Source organism: Drosophila obscura, unplaced genomic scaffold (assembly GCF_018151105.1).
Source record: "Drosophila obscura isolate BZ-5 IFL unplaced genomic scaffold, ASM1815110v1 contig_56, whole genome shotgun sequence".
Taxonomy (NCBI): Eukaryota; Metazoa; Arthropoda; class Insecta; order Diptera; family Drosophilidae; genus Drosophila; species Drosophila obscura.
Window position 1 is genome coordinate 188,923 of NW_024542846.1, and position 14,103 is coordinate 203,025.

General features: G+C 36.6%; 1 protein-coding gene across 3 annotated transcripts in view; it reads right to left on the reverse strand.

Moving 5' to 3' along the window:
• Window positions 1–14,103, reverse strand: part of LOC111076206 (G protein-coupled receptor kinase 1) — a 163,760-nt gene that overhangs the window by 101,524 nt on the left and 48,133 nt on the right. The gene's annotated exons all lie outside the window — the stretch shown is intronic.

Below are 14,103 nucleotides of genomic sequence, written 5' to 3' on the forward strand. Positions count from 1 at the left end.
GATGGGACAATGGATAACATAGTGTCTCACGAGGGAAGAGGGAACGATCTATGCGGTATCACAATGGGCCGAAACCGGCCTAGGTGTGTCGGGTCTCGAACGATCCCGGCAACCGCCCAACCTAACCTAACCTAAGTCTCTGCAAGCGACTGTCGAAATTTGCCACATGAGCCAGAACAGCAGACACAGCGATTTCTTCGATGTTCATGCTTTTTCCACTTCGACATAAGAGAAGTTACCAGGCGGCTTGCGTACACTGCATGGCATTCGCCAGCAGAGGGACGGCTGCTAAAAAGATTTAGCAATATGGCGGCCGACGTCTCTTCGGTCTCATACCGCTGCTTGAAAAGTTCCTTGAACTGGTTCCACTCAATTCTGGCATAACACACTTGGGTCAATCACTGCGAAGCACTGCCCTCCATGCTCAGTGCTCAGTGTCATAATAAGCCCACTGCCCGTTAGCGGATTCTCCGATAAAATAATGTCAGCGGTCACACACCATTGAGAGGCGTCAGCGCCCACTGCGCCAGGGTTAAATTTTGGCAGAGTGACGCAAGTCTTCTGTGTAGTCGATGCCTGCATAGCTTTGGACAGCTCCAGAACTACACGCAACTGCTCCACAGATATAGCAGGAGTTTCCTGGGTTGGATTTGCCATTTTAACTAGGGTTCTACGTCAATAGAGAATTACTCCGCTTGGCTCGTCGTGTGGGCAAACTCTCTAACGCAACTACTTTCTCAGTATTGCAAACCAGAGCTCCGAGACAATTATTACTCCTTACGCAATTTCCCTTTGTCTCTATATCTGCCTCCCTCACACTCACCACCGCAGAGGAACACGCTCGACGTGCGTCCCTTTCTCTCGCTCCTTTTATCCTCTCCGAGCGAGTTTCTCAGAATACACTCGCTAATGAACACCTGGCTGACATAGAAACAACTGCAACCCGTCCAAGGAGATGAAAAATACGACAAAGAGCGAAGTACAAAGGAAACAGTGATTCGTAGGCACCCGACAGACCAAAATACACTGGGATTATTATATTAGATTATTATGATCCGACATGTATATCTATTGAATTATCAATACAGTAATATTTATATTTTTACACCCGTACTCAAAAAAGAGTTAAGGGGTATATTGTATTTGTGGTAAAAGTGGATGTGTGCAACGCAGAGAAGGAAACGTTTCCGACCCCATAAAGTATATATATTCTTGAGCATCAATAGCCGAGTAGATATAGCCATGTCTGTCTGTCCGTCCGTCTGTCCGTCTTGTTGAGCGCCTAGATCTCAGAGACTATAAGAGCCAGAGAAACCAAATTTGGTTTCCAGACTCATGTGATGTCACACTGCTACAAGTGTATTTCAAAATTTCGCCCTGCCCCCTTCCGCCACCACAAAGGACGAAAATCTGTGGCAGAGAATGCTCATATCTACCAGATTGCCGAATCTGAATCAGATCGGATCATAATTATAGCCAGAATGAAGAAATTAATTTTCTGTTGGTTCCCTCTCCAGCGGTGCTGACGCTACTGATTCTCTTTCTCGCTCGCACACTCTACCGCGTTACACTACTCGACAAAATCGAACTTTTTTTTTCCTCAAGGATCCAAACCGACTTTTTCTGATAGATATGGGGATTTAAAATTTTTTAAAGAATTATGGTTTTTTTTCTATGGCAGAACTTTTTTTTGAAGAATTTTTGAAAACTGGTATTTTTTTTTAAGCTTTTTTCAGAGGTAGCGCTTGTTTTTTTCACATAGCTCTAGTATCTTACGTCTGGTTGTAAAGAACTTTGCTATTTTGAAAAGATAATTAAAACAGCTAGAAGTTAAGCCCAAACACTTTGTGATTACAGCTTACCGTCTGGGAAATATAAAGCATTGAAATGCAAAAATGATGATTTTTGTGCGGTATTTTTTACGAAATTTTGACTTAAAAAACTCGGGAAAAGTCGAAAAAAAATTATATCCTGTGTCCTCTATTTTTTTGTGTATAGGTGCGTTAATTTGGCGTCGTTTAAGGTATCGCTCATTAAAATCTATGGAGAGACTTTGGAGCTAAAATTCGTTAACCAAACCTAAAATATGGAAAAAACGAACAAAAAATACCTTTTGGAAGGTTGCGAGCCCAACTGCCCATTGGGAACAAAGGAACGCGATCAGGTACCAAATGTACAACCCTTGTTCGTTTGCTTTGTTCCCAATTGGCAGTTGGGCACCCCAGGTTTTGTTCGCCTTTTAGGTTTGGTTAACTTTAGCCCCCCCCGCCCAAATAACACCTACACAAAAGACCATTTGACCCTTGAAAAAACCACAAACCCATCAATTTTCCACGGTAAATCCAAAGGTTGGTAACTCAGCTGTTTTAATCTTCAAAATAGCAAAGTCTCAACCAGACGTAAGATACTAGAGCTATGTGAAAAAAACAAGCGCTACCTCTAAAAAAAAGCTTAAAAAAAAATACCAGTTTTCAAAAATTCTTCAAAAAAAAGTTCTGCCATAGAAAAAAAAAATATCATCAAACCATTTCTAAGCCCCAAATCTTTAAGAAAAAGTTCGTTTTGTTCCTTGAGGAAAAATCGTGTTGACTAGTGTTATTTATTCTTGATCAGCATCAATAGCCGAGTCGATATAGCCATGTCCGTCTGTCCGTCCGTCCGTCTGTCTGTCCGTCTTGATGAGCACCTAGATCTGAGAGACTATAAGAGCTAGAGAAACCAAATTTGGTTTCCAGACTCATGTGATATCACACTGCTACAAGTGCATTTCAAAATTTCGCCCGCCCCCTTCCGCCCCACAAAGGACGAAAATCTGTGGCAGGCACATTTTTAAAGATACGATAAAACTAAAAACGCAGTATCGTAGAGAATGCCCATATCTACCAGATTTCCGAATCTGAACTAGATCGGATCATAATTATAGCCAGACTTGTCGCAAGTTAATATCCTCCATGCCAAGACAAATGGAGAAAGCCCTGCAAAATAATGGCGGATATACCGGGTATTAGCTGCCAAACACTCAATTTAATATAAAACAAGACCTAAAATAGTGAAGTATCGATTTAATTTAAGCATTTATCCAGCCAAACAGTGTCCAGCCAAAATTGACGGTTTTTTTTTTTTTGATATTAAGTTACTTTCAACCGTGATTAGTTGAAAGATTTATTTGGCCTCCACGTCTAACGCCACCTCTTGTTTGTTTTCTTGAAAGACTTGATTAATTGTTTTTTCTTTTAGATATGATGACTGGCAGTATATGTATGATGCTCATGCAATGACGTTTTTGTTAGTAAATGGTTAGCGTGCTTGATTAACAATTTTATATTTGCGATGCGTGTGAATTCAACAATGTATCTGTAAGTTGCGATAGGTTCTTTTTCAAAGAAACGATATATATCAGTATAGGATTTGAGTACTGGAAAACGATTTCTTTCTTGAGAGTAAGCGGGACATTTAAAAATTATATGTGAAATGTCTTCTGGTAGGTTGCAGGAATAACATAAATTGTTATTTATTACTTTCATTCTAGCAAGCGTAACTTTGTCTATTCCGTGACCACTTAGTAGTCTGTTAATTTGTTTGATTTCCAGACGGCTTAGATTACAGTTTTTGTCTTTAAACCATGTTTTGTCCCGTATATAAGGAAATAAATTTGTGTAACCTTTATTTCTTTCCGTGACGTAAGTAATATATTCTTTTTCCCAATCTTCTTTAATTTTATTATAAATATTTGTGATGGCGTGTTTAAGAGGCCAGCGAGAAACAAAGAATGTGCCATTAATTTTAGCATTTAGCATTCTTTGCAGCAATATCAGCTAATTCGTTTTCTTATATGTGTACATGGCTTGGAATGTAATGAAATTCCACTACGAGCAAACAGGGAGCGTTTTCAATTTTGTTGAATCTGTTGTTGATCTTTTTAAAAATTTAAAACCCCATTGAGACTATCAGTGAGGATTGAAATTTTAAGAAAGTTTTCGGAAATGGCAAAGTCAATGGCCCTATTAATGGCTATAAGCTCAGCTGTGAGTGACGATAACTTTTTGTTGGTAAAGAAACTTTTAACGGATCCTGATTCTTTATGGATAAAGGCATAACCCACGTAATTGTCTGTGACTGAACCATCCGTGAAAATTAAATTGAAGTGTTTAGATTTTAAATGAGTTAATTTTTCTTGAGCTAACGCATTTTTAAGAACATTACTTGCAGATCTTTCGTTTGGACATGAGCCCTTGAAAAAATCTGTGTTGGTTGAAATTTTGCTTTTAAAACTACGTACATCTGTGATCGGTACAATTGCATTCAAAATGTCTTTAAACTCGTCGTAGACTTTGGCGTAGCTGGTATTCCGTGCCGCAAAAGAACTGACCAAAAGCGATGACGCCGGAAGACCATAGGCAAAAACCTTAGTCAGCTCCTTTGCTGTAATAAACTTTAGCCTGTATTCAGGTGGAAGTTCGGCAGCTAGATTGTAAGTTATATCTACCGGGGTGGTCTTTATTAGGCCTAGTGCTCGCATAAGATGAAAATTGATATGAACTTTAATATTGTTAGATACCACCTTAGAAATTTTTGCAAATGAGGAATATGAGTATTCTAATTTGGAGCGTACAAAGGCTTTGATTTTGTAAGCATTTGTAAAAACATATTATTCTTATTTGATTATTTGAAATTATTTCATCAATGTGAAGTACTGAGGAGTTATTGGCAGCAATTATTCTACCAAGATAATTTACCTTTTAGTGTTTCATTGTTATGTACTATATATAATGGACGTCTTCTATTACGAAAATGAATTACGGTAGATTTTGTCGAATTGAATCTTAAGTTTTTACTGCTGCATACCATATTGAATTCATTTATTTTTTCTTTTAAAATTTTCTTAGCCGAATCAAAAACTTTGTGAAAACATAAAATAAACGAGAAGGCACGTGTGAGTCGTTTCTGGGGACACGACTCTACTTATACCCGTACTCAGTCAGTATATACATTTTTGAGCTTATGATTTTTTAGAATTTTAGAATTTACATTTTTTTGCTACATCTGCTATCTACATCTACATATACAATGTCCATTCTACATCTAACATGTAGATTGTACATGTTCCATTTAGATTCTACATCTCCTCCGTTGCTCGCGCACTGAACGCGGCAGAGTGTGCGAGCGAGAAGGAAAATGAGATGTGTTGTCGTTGGAAAGAGGGGGCAGGGGAAGCAACTGAAATTTAATTTCGTCGTTTTAATAGATTTGGAGTTTGACATAGACTATATTAGGTTTATAGTTAGTTTTTTGGAGAAAAGGGTTTTAAAATGCGGCAAACAGGAAAAAGCTGTTCACAAGGGTGTGTGTCAAGGTAGCTGCCTTAGCCCAATACTTTTTAATATCTATACATCAGATTTTCATTCTATAAATGATGAAAATTGTAAAAATTTGTAATTTTAAAAGAGTTAAGGGGTATATTGTATTTGTGGTAAAAGTGGATGTGTGAAACGCAGAGAAGGAATCGTTTCCGACCCCATAAAGTATATATATTCTTGATCAGCATCAATAGCCGAGTCGATAAAGCCATGTCCGTCTGTCCGTCCGTCCGTCTGTCTGTCCGTCTTGATGAGCACCTAGATCTCAGAGACTATAAGAGCTAGGGCAACCAAATTTGGTTTCCAGACTCATGTGATATCCCACTGCTACAAGTGTATTTCAAAATTTCACCCGCCCCCTTCCGCCACCGCAAAGGACGAAAATCTGTGGCAGGCACAATTTTCAAGATACGCTAAAACTAAAAACGCAGTATCGTAGAGAATGCCCATATCTACCAGACTGTTGAATCTGAATCAGATCGGATCATAATTATAGCCAGAATTAATTTTCAGTTGCTTCCCCTGACCCCTCCAGCCAACGACAACACAACTCATTTTCCATCTCGCTCGCACACTCTGCCGCGTTCAGTGCGCGAGAAACGGAGGAGATGTAGAATCTAAATGGTACATGTATAATCTACATGTTAGATGTAGAATCTAAATGGTACATGTATAATCTACATGTTAGATGTATAATATACATAATATATGTAGATGTAGATAACAAATGTAGCAAAAAAATATAAAATGTAACAATTTTTTTCTTAATGCTAAAATTCTAAAAAATTGTATGTTCAAAAATGTAAATACTGACTGAGTACGGGTATAAGTAGAGTCGCGTCTTTAGAAGCGACTCACACGTTCCTTCTCGTTTGATCTTATATATGTAATTGTTTAGAGTTTTGTTAGCTTTAATATATTCAAATGCATCCGTAAAGATTTGAGTTTTGTAATATTTTTGTCTCTTATCATTTCTTAATCTAAAAAGTCTTTCACTCGCCTCGTCCCAGTATTTTTTAGGAATATAATTGTTATTTACAGATAATTTTATGGTATTATTTGAGATTATTTTTTTGGTTGAATTATTTAGGTTTTCTAATGTGCTAATTTTAATCTTAGAGAAATCCTCGATTACTCTTTTGTGTAAAATTTTATTGCTAGGTTTGATAGAGTAGTTCGAAATTTTAGAGTTTTCAACGGACCAGTTTATGTTATTATTAGATCTATTTACCAGTGTAATGTCTAGTGCTAAAGAATAATTTGGATTGGGTGAAAAAGTTGGAGAGCCATTATTGATGCAAAAAAAACCTGAATTCAATAAAGCTCTTTTTAAATAATTACTTATAGCATTCTGTATGATGTTTCCCCTTATGGACGATATGGCATTAAGGTCGCCCCCTATAAAAGTCATTTAACGAAGCTGCTTTAGTAAATAAATTCTTACATCCTGATTCAAAAGTTTGTAGGTCGATGTTTGGGGCACAGTACACACTAAAAATATTTGTTTTGGGAGAGATTTTCTGTACTTAGACCTATGACTTCAAGACTTGTATTGCATTTCAAAATTTTAAATTGTATATTTTTCTTTATATAAATTCCAACACCTCCGTAACCATCCTCCCGCTCTTTACAGATAAAGTTGAAATTTAATAAACTACACATGGCATTATTTTGAATCCAAATTTCAGATATTATGGCAATATAAATGTTATTGCTAATCAAGATAATTTCTAGTAGATGCTTATTATTATTTGTAGTAAGACTTTGAATGTTGTATTGTAGTATTTTCATTTGAGATAGTTTGAATCAATGTAAATTAAAAAAAGAACTAAAGAAAATAATAGATATATAAACGGAAAAAAACAAAAAATTAATCAAATTAAGAATCTTGAAATTAATAAATATTAGTTATAAATTTTACTTTAATCAATTTTACAGTTTGTTTGCAAAATTGTTGTATTTAGTTCCTCTAGGAATTTTCTAGTATATACAGCTGTTTTCAATGAAATAGTAGTGCCGCACCTCATCACTTTCAAAACACTTTTTGAGACACTTCCAGTTATCCAAATTGAACAAATGATACCTTTTTATATAAACTGGACTGTTAGCATTAGAAAACTGAACAAATATCAATACATTTAAATTACATTTTCTTGTTTTACATGACATATGCCGAATACCCATGAAATTTGCTGTTCAATGAAATAGTAGTGTTTTTTTAGAACATTGAAAAAAAGAACGAATCTCAAATAAAAACATATATTTCATGTTCTTCCTGAGCTTTCCAATTTAGTTTTTAGTCATGGGTCATTAGTCTCTTGCCAACGCTTCAATAGGATTTGACACAATAATCCTTAAACCACTTGCTAAAACTTGGCTCTGGTTGACGGATTTTCAGTTGCAACAATGTAATTGGTATTCTCCCATAAGATTTCGATGAGATTAATATCCAGTTGGACAGTTGGCCATGGCAAAACGCCGATCTTTTCCGATAACAATTAATTCCTAGCGAGCTTTTTTGGGTGTTTCAAGTCATTATCCGGTTAAAATATCCTTTTAGCAGGAATTTTTTTCATGATTTTGGGTGGTAATCGGATTTCTGTGAATGCCAAACATATTCTTTTGAGTCTATCTTACCATAGAATACATGCGTTTTTCCAAACTGAAGTCGTGCACCCATGTACTCTTAGACCCAAACGCGGAGTTTTCTGGGACTTCTTGCATTCAAATAATGTGTAATCAGATGTCTACGAACTGTCACATCACTGACAGATCGATTATAAATTTTTTTCATATATTTTGAGGATATTGAAGTCCTGGTCTTGCCTTCGACCATCGCCGACCATCCTCTAAAAAATTAGTTTTTCGCATACAAAATCAATTTCCAGTCTCCTTCTTTTAGTTAATTGGATTAAATACAATAGTGGGAGTGCATACAACTTAATTTTCAATCCCATTATACCTCCTGCCTTTAGTTTTTAGCCTAACTCTTAGGTCTTCTCTTCTTGACCGAGCAATGATTTCTTCAACGCTTCAAAATCAAAAGTACCCTGTCGGGTCAAGCAGCATAACGCATATGCCTACGCCCGGCAGCGTCCGTTCTGGCGGCTGTCTCCCGCTGCCTTCGTGTTGCTGCTGCACCTGCTGCGTTTAAGCAGCTCTCTTGCTCTACTCGGCTCAGAAGCCGAGCCTAACTATGCCATAATGCTCTCACGCTCTCGTTATGCATAGGGCACGGGCAGTCGGCCCTGCGATCAGTCAATTATTGATATTCAGAACGTTCGGTCTATATACCTTAAGCAAACATATTAAATACGCGTACTGCCGCTACTAAATACTAATAAAATAAAATTGTAATAAATTTATCGGCTCTGTTCTTAAATTCAATTAAAATAGCTATTAAAAACGCTTAATAGCTCAAACATACCCCAATGTCCAAAACTTTCTTTCATCAAATTATTCGATATCTAAATTGAGCTTGCGGATGGTGGCTTATTTAAATTGATTTGCTTTTTTTCATTTTTAAAAATAAATTTATCCCAGCACTACTATTTCATTGAACAGCAGATATCATGGGTAGTTGTCTAAAGTCATGAAAAACAAGAAGATGGAATGCAAATGTAACGGGGCTTCTTCAAGTATCTAATGCTTACATTCCAGGCTTTCCGTAAAGGTATCACTTGTTCAATTTGAAGGACCAGAAATATCTCAAAACGAGTTTTGAAAGTAGTGAGGTGCGGCACTACTATTTCATTGAACACAACTGTATATATTCATATTATTGTTGTTTGTATCTGTAAGAAAATGGGAGATGTCTAGAGAAAGCTTGTTAAGGCTTTTTTCAGCTGTGTTAAGAGCCATCTCATTTTGTATATTATTTCTGGATGTTGAGGGAGTGAATCGTTCACTTGGAACATATTCATGCTCTCTTAAAACATTCTTCCAAGCTTTTATTGTGTGTTTGTGCATTTAGACTTTCCGTATTTTTATATTTGTTGATTTTAACAATTTTGTTAAAGGGTTTAAAAGAATGTACAGTTTCTGCCGTGGAAGACATTTTTTTTTGCAACAGTATATTTTCATTTGCCGATTTTTGCCAAAAAATGCGGAAAAGAATCGTGATCAAAAATATCAACTGATTCCGTCTTGCCAAACAGCGCCGGATATCTAGTTTTGACCTCCAATCTAGATAAATTTTCCACCGTCATACATTTTTGTATAGCATACGCTCGCTTTCTAGCAGGGCAAGAAACAGATGTAGCTACATGATTTTCTTTGAAATTTTCACAGATCACATCAGTACAGATAGCTTCTAATGAATGCGAACGTGAACATTTATAACATTTTTTCTCTGCTTGTTTGCAATGTTGAGCAAAATGTCCAAATCTATAGCATCTATAACATTGACTAGAGGGAACATAATGTATCACTGGTACTTTTGTATAAAGTAATGCAACTTCTGGAGGAATTTGTGCACCTTTAAACAAGAGTTTAACTCTTGAAGTTTGAACAAATAAATCTTTGTTATTCTTATCTCTTGTTTTAATTCTAATCAATTTCTCAATAGGAACCAGAGAGTCGATGTATTCAGCTAATAATTCGTCAGAAATGGATGTTGGTATATTACAAATTATACCCGTTTTATAAACGAAATAATAAAATATTAGGTTCATAACCATGATTCTTTAAATTAATCATCACAAATTTATTGGCACTCATTGAGTTTTTAAATTCAATTTTGCATCTGCCAAAGCCTATCTATGACACAGTCAGAACACCGTCAACTTTCAGTTTCATTAATATACAACTAAGATCAATGGGGTTAATGGGAAATCTTTTTGATTCATTTTCTTTGCCAGTAATTTTGTCTACATACACTATGTAGGGTCCCTTGTGTTTTTCATCTTAAAATATATTCACATTTTTTTCTTGAGCTACGTTTTTCTTTTCTATACTCGTTTTTGTTCCAAAAATTTCTGACATTTCTGATTCAAGGTCAAAATAATTAATCGTGATTTGACAGCGAATGTGATTTCCTACAAGTTTCTTACTTAATTGTCTTAAATGTCTGTCCTTAATTGTCTGCATGTCGACCCGAAGCTAGGAATGGGTTCATTCGTACCAGAATAAGGGCAAGGAAAGAACTACCACTGTTTTAGACAAAATCTCAGTTTTTCAACTAAAATATTATATAGAATATTAAGTACTTTAAGCTAATTTAATTTACATCTCGCCTTTAATACTATTAACTTTAAGATAAATACACGAAAATAATCACTAAAAATACATGAAGCGTATTTTTTTTTAATATGTCTCATACTGGGTTGTTTCTCAAAATTAAAGTCGAATGCGGAACCTTAGGATATTTTTAAAAAAAATTTGAAATTTTGCACAGATACGTTTAAAAGTAGGGATCATCGATTAGTAATACAGGGAAAACGAATTCCATTCCCTCTGACGCCAACAAGTACATTGAGAATTTACATCCGCTTCATTCCTTCGTCTTGCATTCGAGTACGAGCCAGATATTGCTATGGACAAAGAAATTCCGCGTTATCACGTATTCAAATATAAGTGTTAAACTACTGAGTTTTTTCAGTAACTGTTGAATTTAAGTCAAAACATCGATCGGCTTCGAATATGTATTTAACTACAAGTTACAGTGGTTGAACAATAACGAAAGTAGCGGATTTGTTAACGATAGAACGATAGATACATAGGACGAAACCCCGACGAGTTGGCTGGATTAGGTCGTTCAAGACTGTGAAATATTGAAGAAGCTGGGGTCGGGCATTGACGGTGTCTTATTAAAGACCTATTTGAAGCGGCGACGATGTGCAGGAAGCGAGGTCAAGACTCCAATCACGGGCAGGCTGGCAGAATTGCATGTGCCTTAATGCAAGCAAGAGCGCGGCAGATGGAGAGGGCGATAGCGAAGTTGAAAGAAAGAAGCTAGATAAAATATAGAGCGTGATTCGTATGTATGAGAAATTGAGAAGATATTCAGGTGCAAAACCAGAACAAGACCATTGCGCTGGAAAAGAGTGCGAGAAGGCGGTTGAGAGAACGAAAGAGCAGTAACACAAGACAAAGAACGGTTGAATAGGCATTGCCATGCAGGGGTACAGTGGGCAGTGTAAACCACGAACAAATAACAGAATTTACTTTAATGTTGCACCACTGGCTATGGTCTATGTACTGCTCTCTATTATTAGGCTGGGAAAACAAACAATAAGCATTAGGAAAATTGGAACTACCTGAAATTGAACAGAACACGTTAATCGCCTTCAAGACGGATGGAAAATGTAAAAATCGTTTTCCAAAAGATTTCACCAAAAAAAAACGTCGATGGATATCTAAAACATCAAAGAAAAAATAATTATGATGGATACGAAAAGTCTACAACGTAGAATTTGACATTGACATGGGTGGTACCATATTCGCCTCTGCTAAGCAAAAACATTCAATGCTCACATTAAGGTTGAGTTCTGCAGCTCTGTGAAATCTATCAAATACTTTTGCAAGTATTTGCAAGTACACTGCACGAGGAAAAGTGTTCTCTAGCTCACACTTTTCCTCGTGCAGTGTAGTAGTGAGTATGAAGCTCACACTTTTCCTCGTGCAGTGTAGTAGTGAGTATGAGTATGAGTAGTGCTGCATCGATGGTTTTCTTCATTCTGGCTATAATATTAATCCGATCTGATCCAGATTCAGAAATCAGGTAGATATGATCATTCTCTACGCTACTGCGTTTTTATACCCGTACTCAAAAAAGAGTTAAGGGGTATATTAGATTTGTGGTAAAAGTGGATGTGTGCAACGCAGAGAAGGAAACGTTTCCGACCCCATAAAGTATATATATTCTTGATCAGCATCAATAGCCGAGTCTATATAGCCATGTCCGTCTGTCCGTCCGTCTGTCCGTCTGTCCGTCCGTCCGTCTTGATGAGCGCCTGGATCTCAGAGACTATAAGAGCTAGAGAAACCAAATTTGGTTTCCAGAGTCATGTGATATCACACTGCTACAAGTGTATTTCAAAATTTCGCCCCGCCCCCTTCCGCCCACACAAAGGACGAAAATCTGTGGCAGGCACATTTTTAAAGATACGATAAAACTAAAAACGCAGTATCGTAGAGAATGCCCATATCTACCAGACTGCCGAATCTGAATTAGATCAGATCATAATTATAGCCAGAATGAAGAAATTAATTTTTAGTTGCTTCCCCTCCCCCTCCCGCCAACGACAACGCATCTCATTTTCCTTCTCGCTCGCACACTCTGCCGCGTTCAGTGCGCGAGCAACCCCTAGCGGAAGAGATGTAGAATCTAATTGGAACATGTACAATCTACATGTTAGATGTAGAATATACATTGTATATGTAGATGTAGATAGCATATGTAGCAAAAAAATGTAAAATGTAAAATTTTTTTTTTTTCTAAAATTCTTAAAAATTATAAACTCAAAAATGTATATACTGACTGAGTACGGGTATAAGTAGAGTCGCGTCCCCAGAAGCGACTCACACGTTCCTTCTCGTTTTTTCTTGTATCTTCAATATTATGGATGGCACAGATTTTCGTTCTAAGCGAAGGCGAAAAAGGGCGTAGCTAACTTTTAAAATAAACTTCATTCAGTATGATATTGCTCTAGATTTTATTTCCTAATGCAACTTTTTTTGTAAGATTTAAAAAAAATGTTTTTTTGTTTATGCTATTCTCAGAGATAGGAATTCTTTATTTCACAGGCTTTAGGTATCTTACATCTGGTAGTAAGGGTGAGGTCCCGGTTGTAAACATAGTTTTGTTTTTTCCCCATAAATTTTGACCAATTTCATATTATAAAAACATATGTGTACCAATTTAAAGCTAGAGGTATTAGCTATCAATAAAGAACTAAATTGATTACTTCATCAAAAATGTATCAAAAATTTAGTAAAGTCAATCATCGAAATCAGAGTCGCAATGCATTAAAACTGGAAAAAATAGGTGAAACTCGGGGAGCACCTAGAAAATCATCATCAAAGACCGACGATAGCATGATTCAGTTGGTTAAACCCGACCCGTTTAAGTCTTCCATGACGATTCCCAACGAAATTATGAATATTGTGTCATCACGGATCGTTCGGTGACGATTGGCAACAGCAAACCTACCAGGTAGGATTGCTCGCAGGGTTGCTTTGCTTCGTTCGGCAAATTTACAGATGAAGAAAAAATGTGCACTAGATCGTAGAACCTGATGCGGACCGGAGGGTAAAAAAAATGGTAATATCCTCTGGAGTGACGAAACCAAGATATATTTATTTGGAAACTATGCCAAAAGGAATGTTCGTCATCCGAAAGCAAAGAATTTGATCCCACATACACATGTAAGACTGTGAAACATGGAGATGGTACCCTAATGGTATGGGGCTGTTTTTCATGGTGTTGATCCGATTCATCGTATTGACGGAATAATGGGCAGATTCGTATACAAAGATCTATTGGAGACGGTGATGCTACCATATGCCGAGGATAATATGCCACTTTTATGGAAGTTCCAGCAGGATAATGACCCGAATCACGCCTCTCGAGGTTAAAGGATTGGTTCCGAGAGCAAAGTGTGGAGGTCCAAAAGAAAAAAGTGTGTGTTTGAACTTCGTTTCATTTCATTTCTCCGAAACGCGTGCACAAAATTGCATGCGGTTCTTTTTAAATGACAGCCAGAGTATGTAAAATTGTTATTACACAACATTTCTTACTTTTATA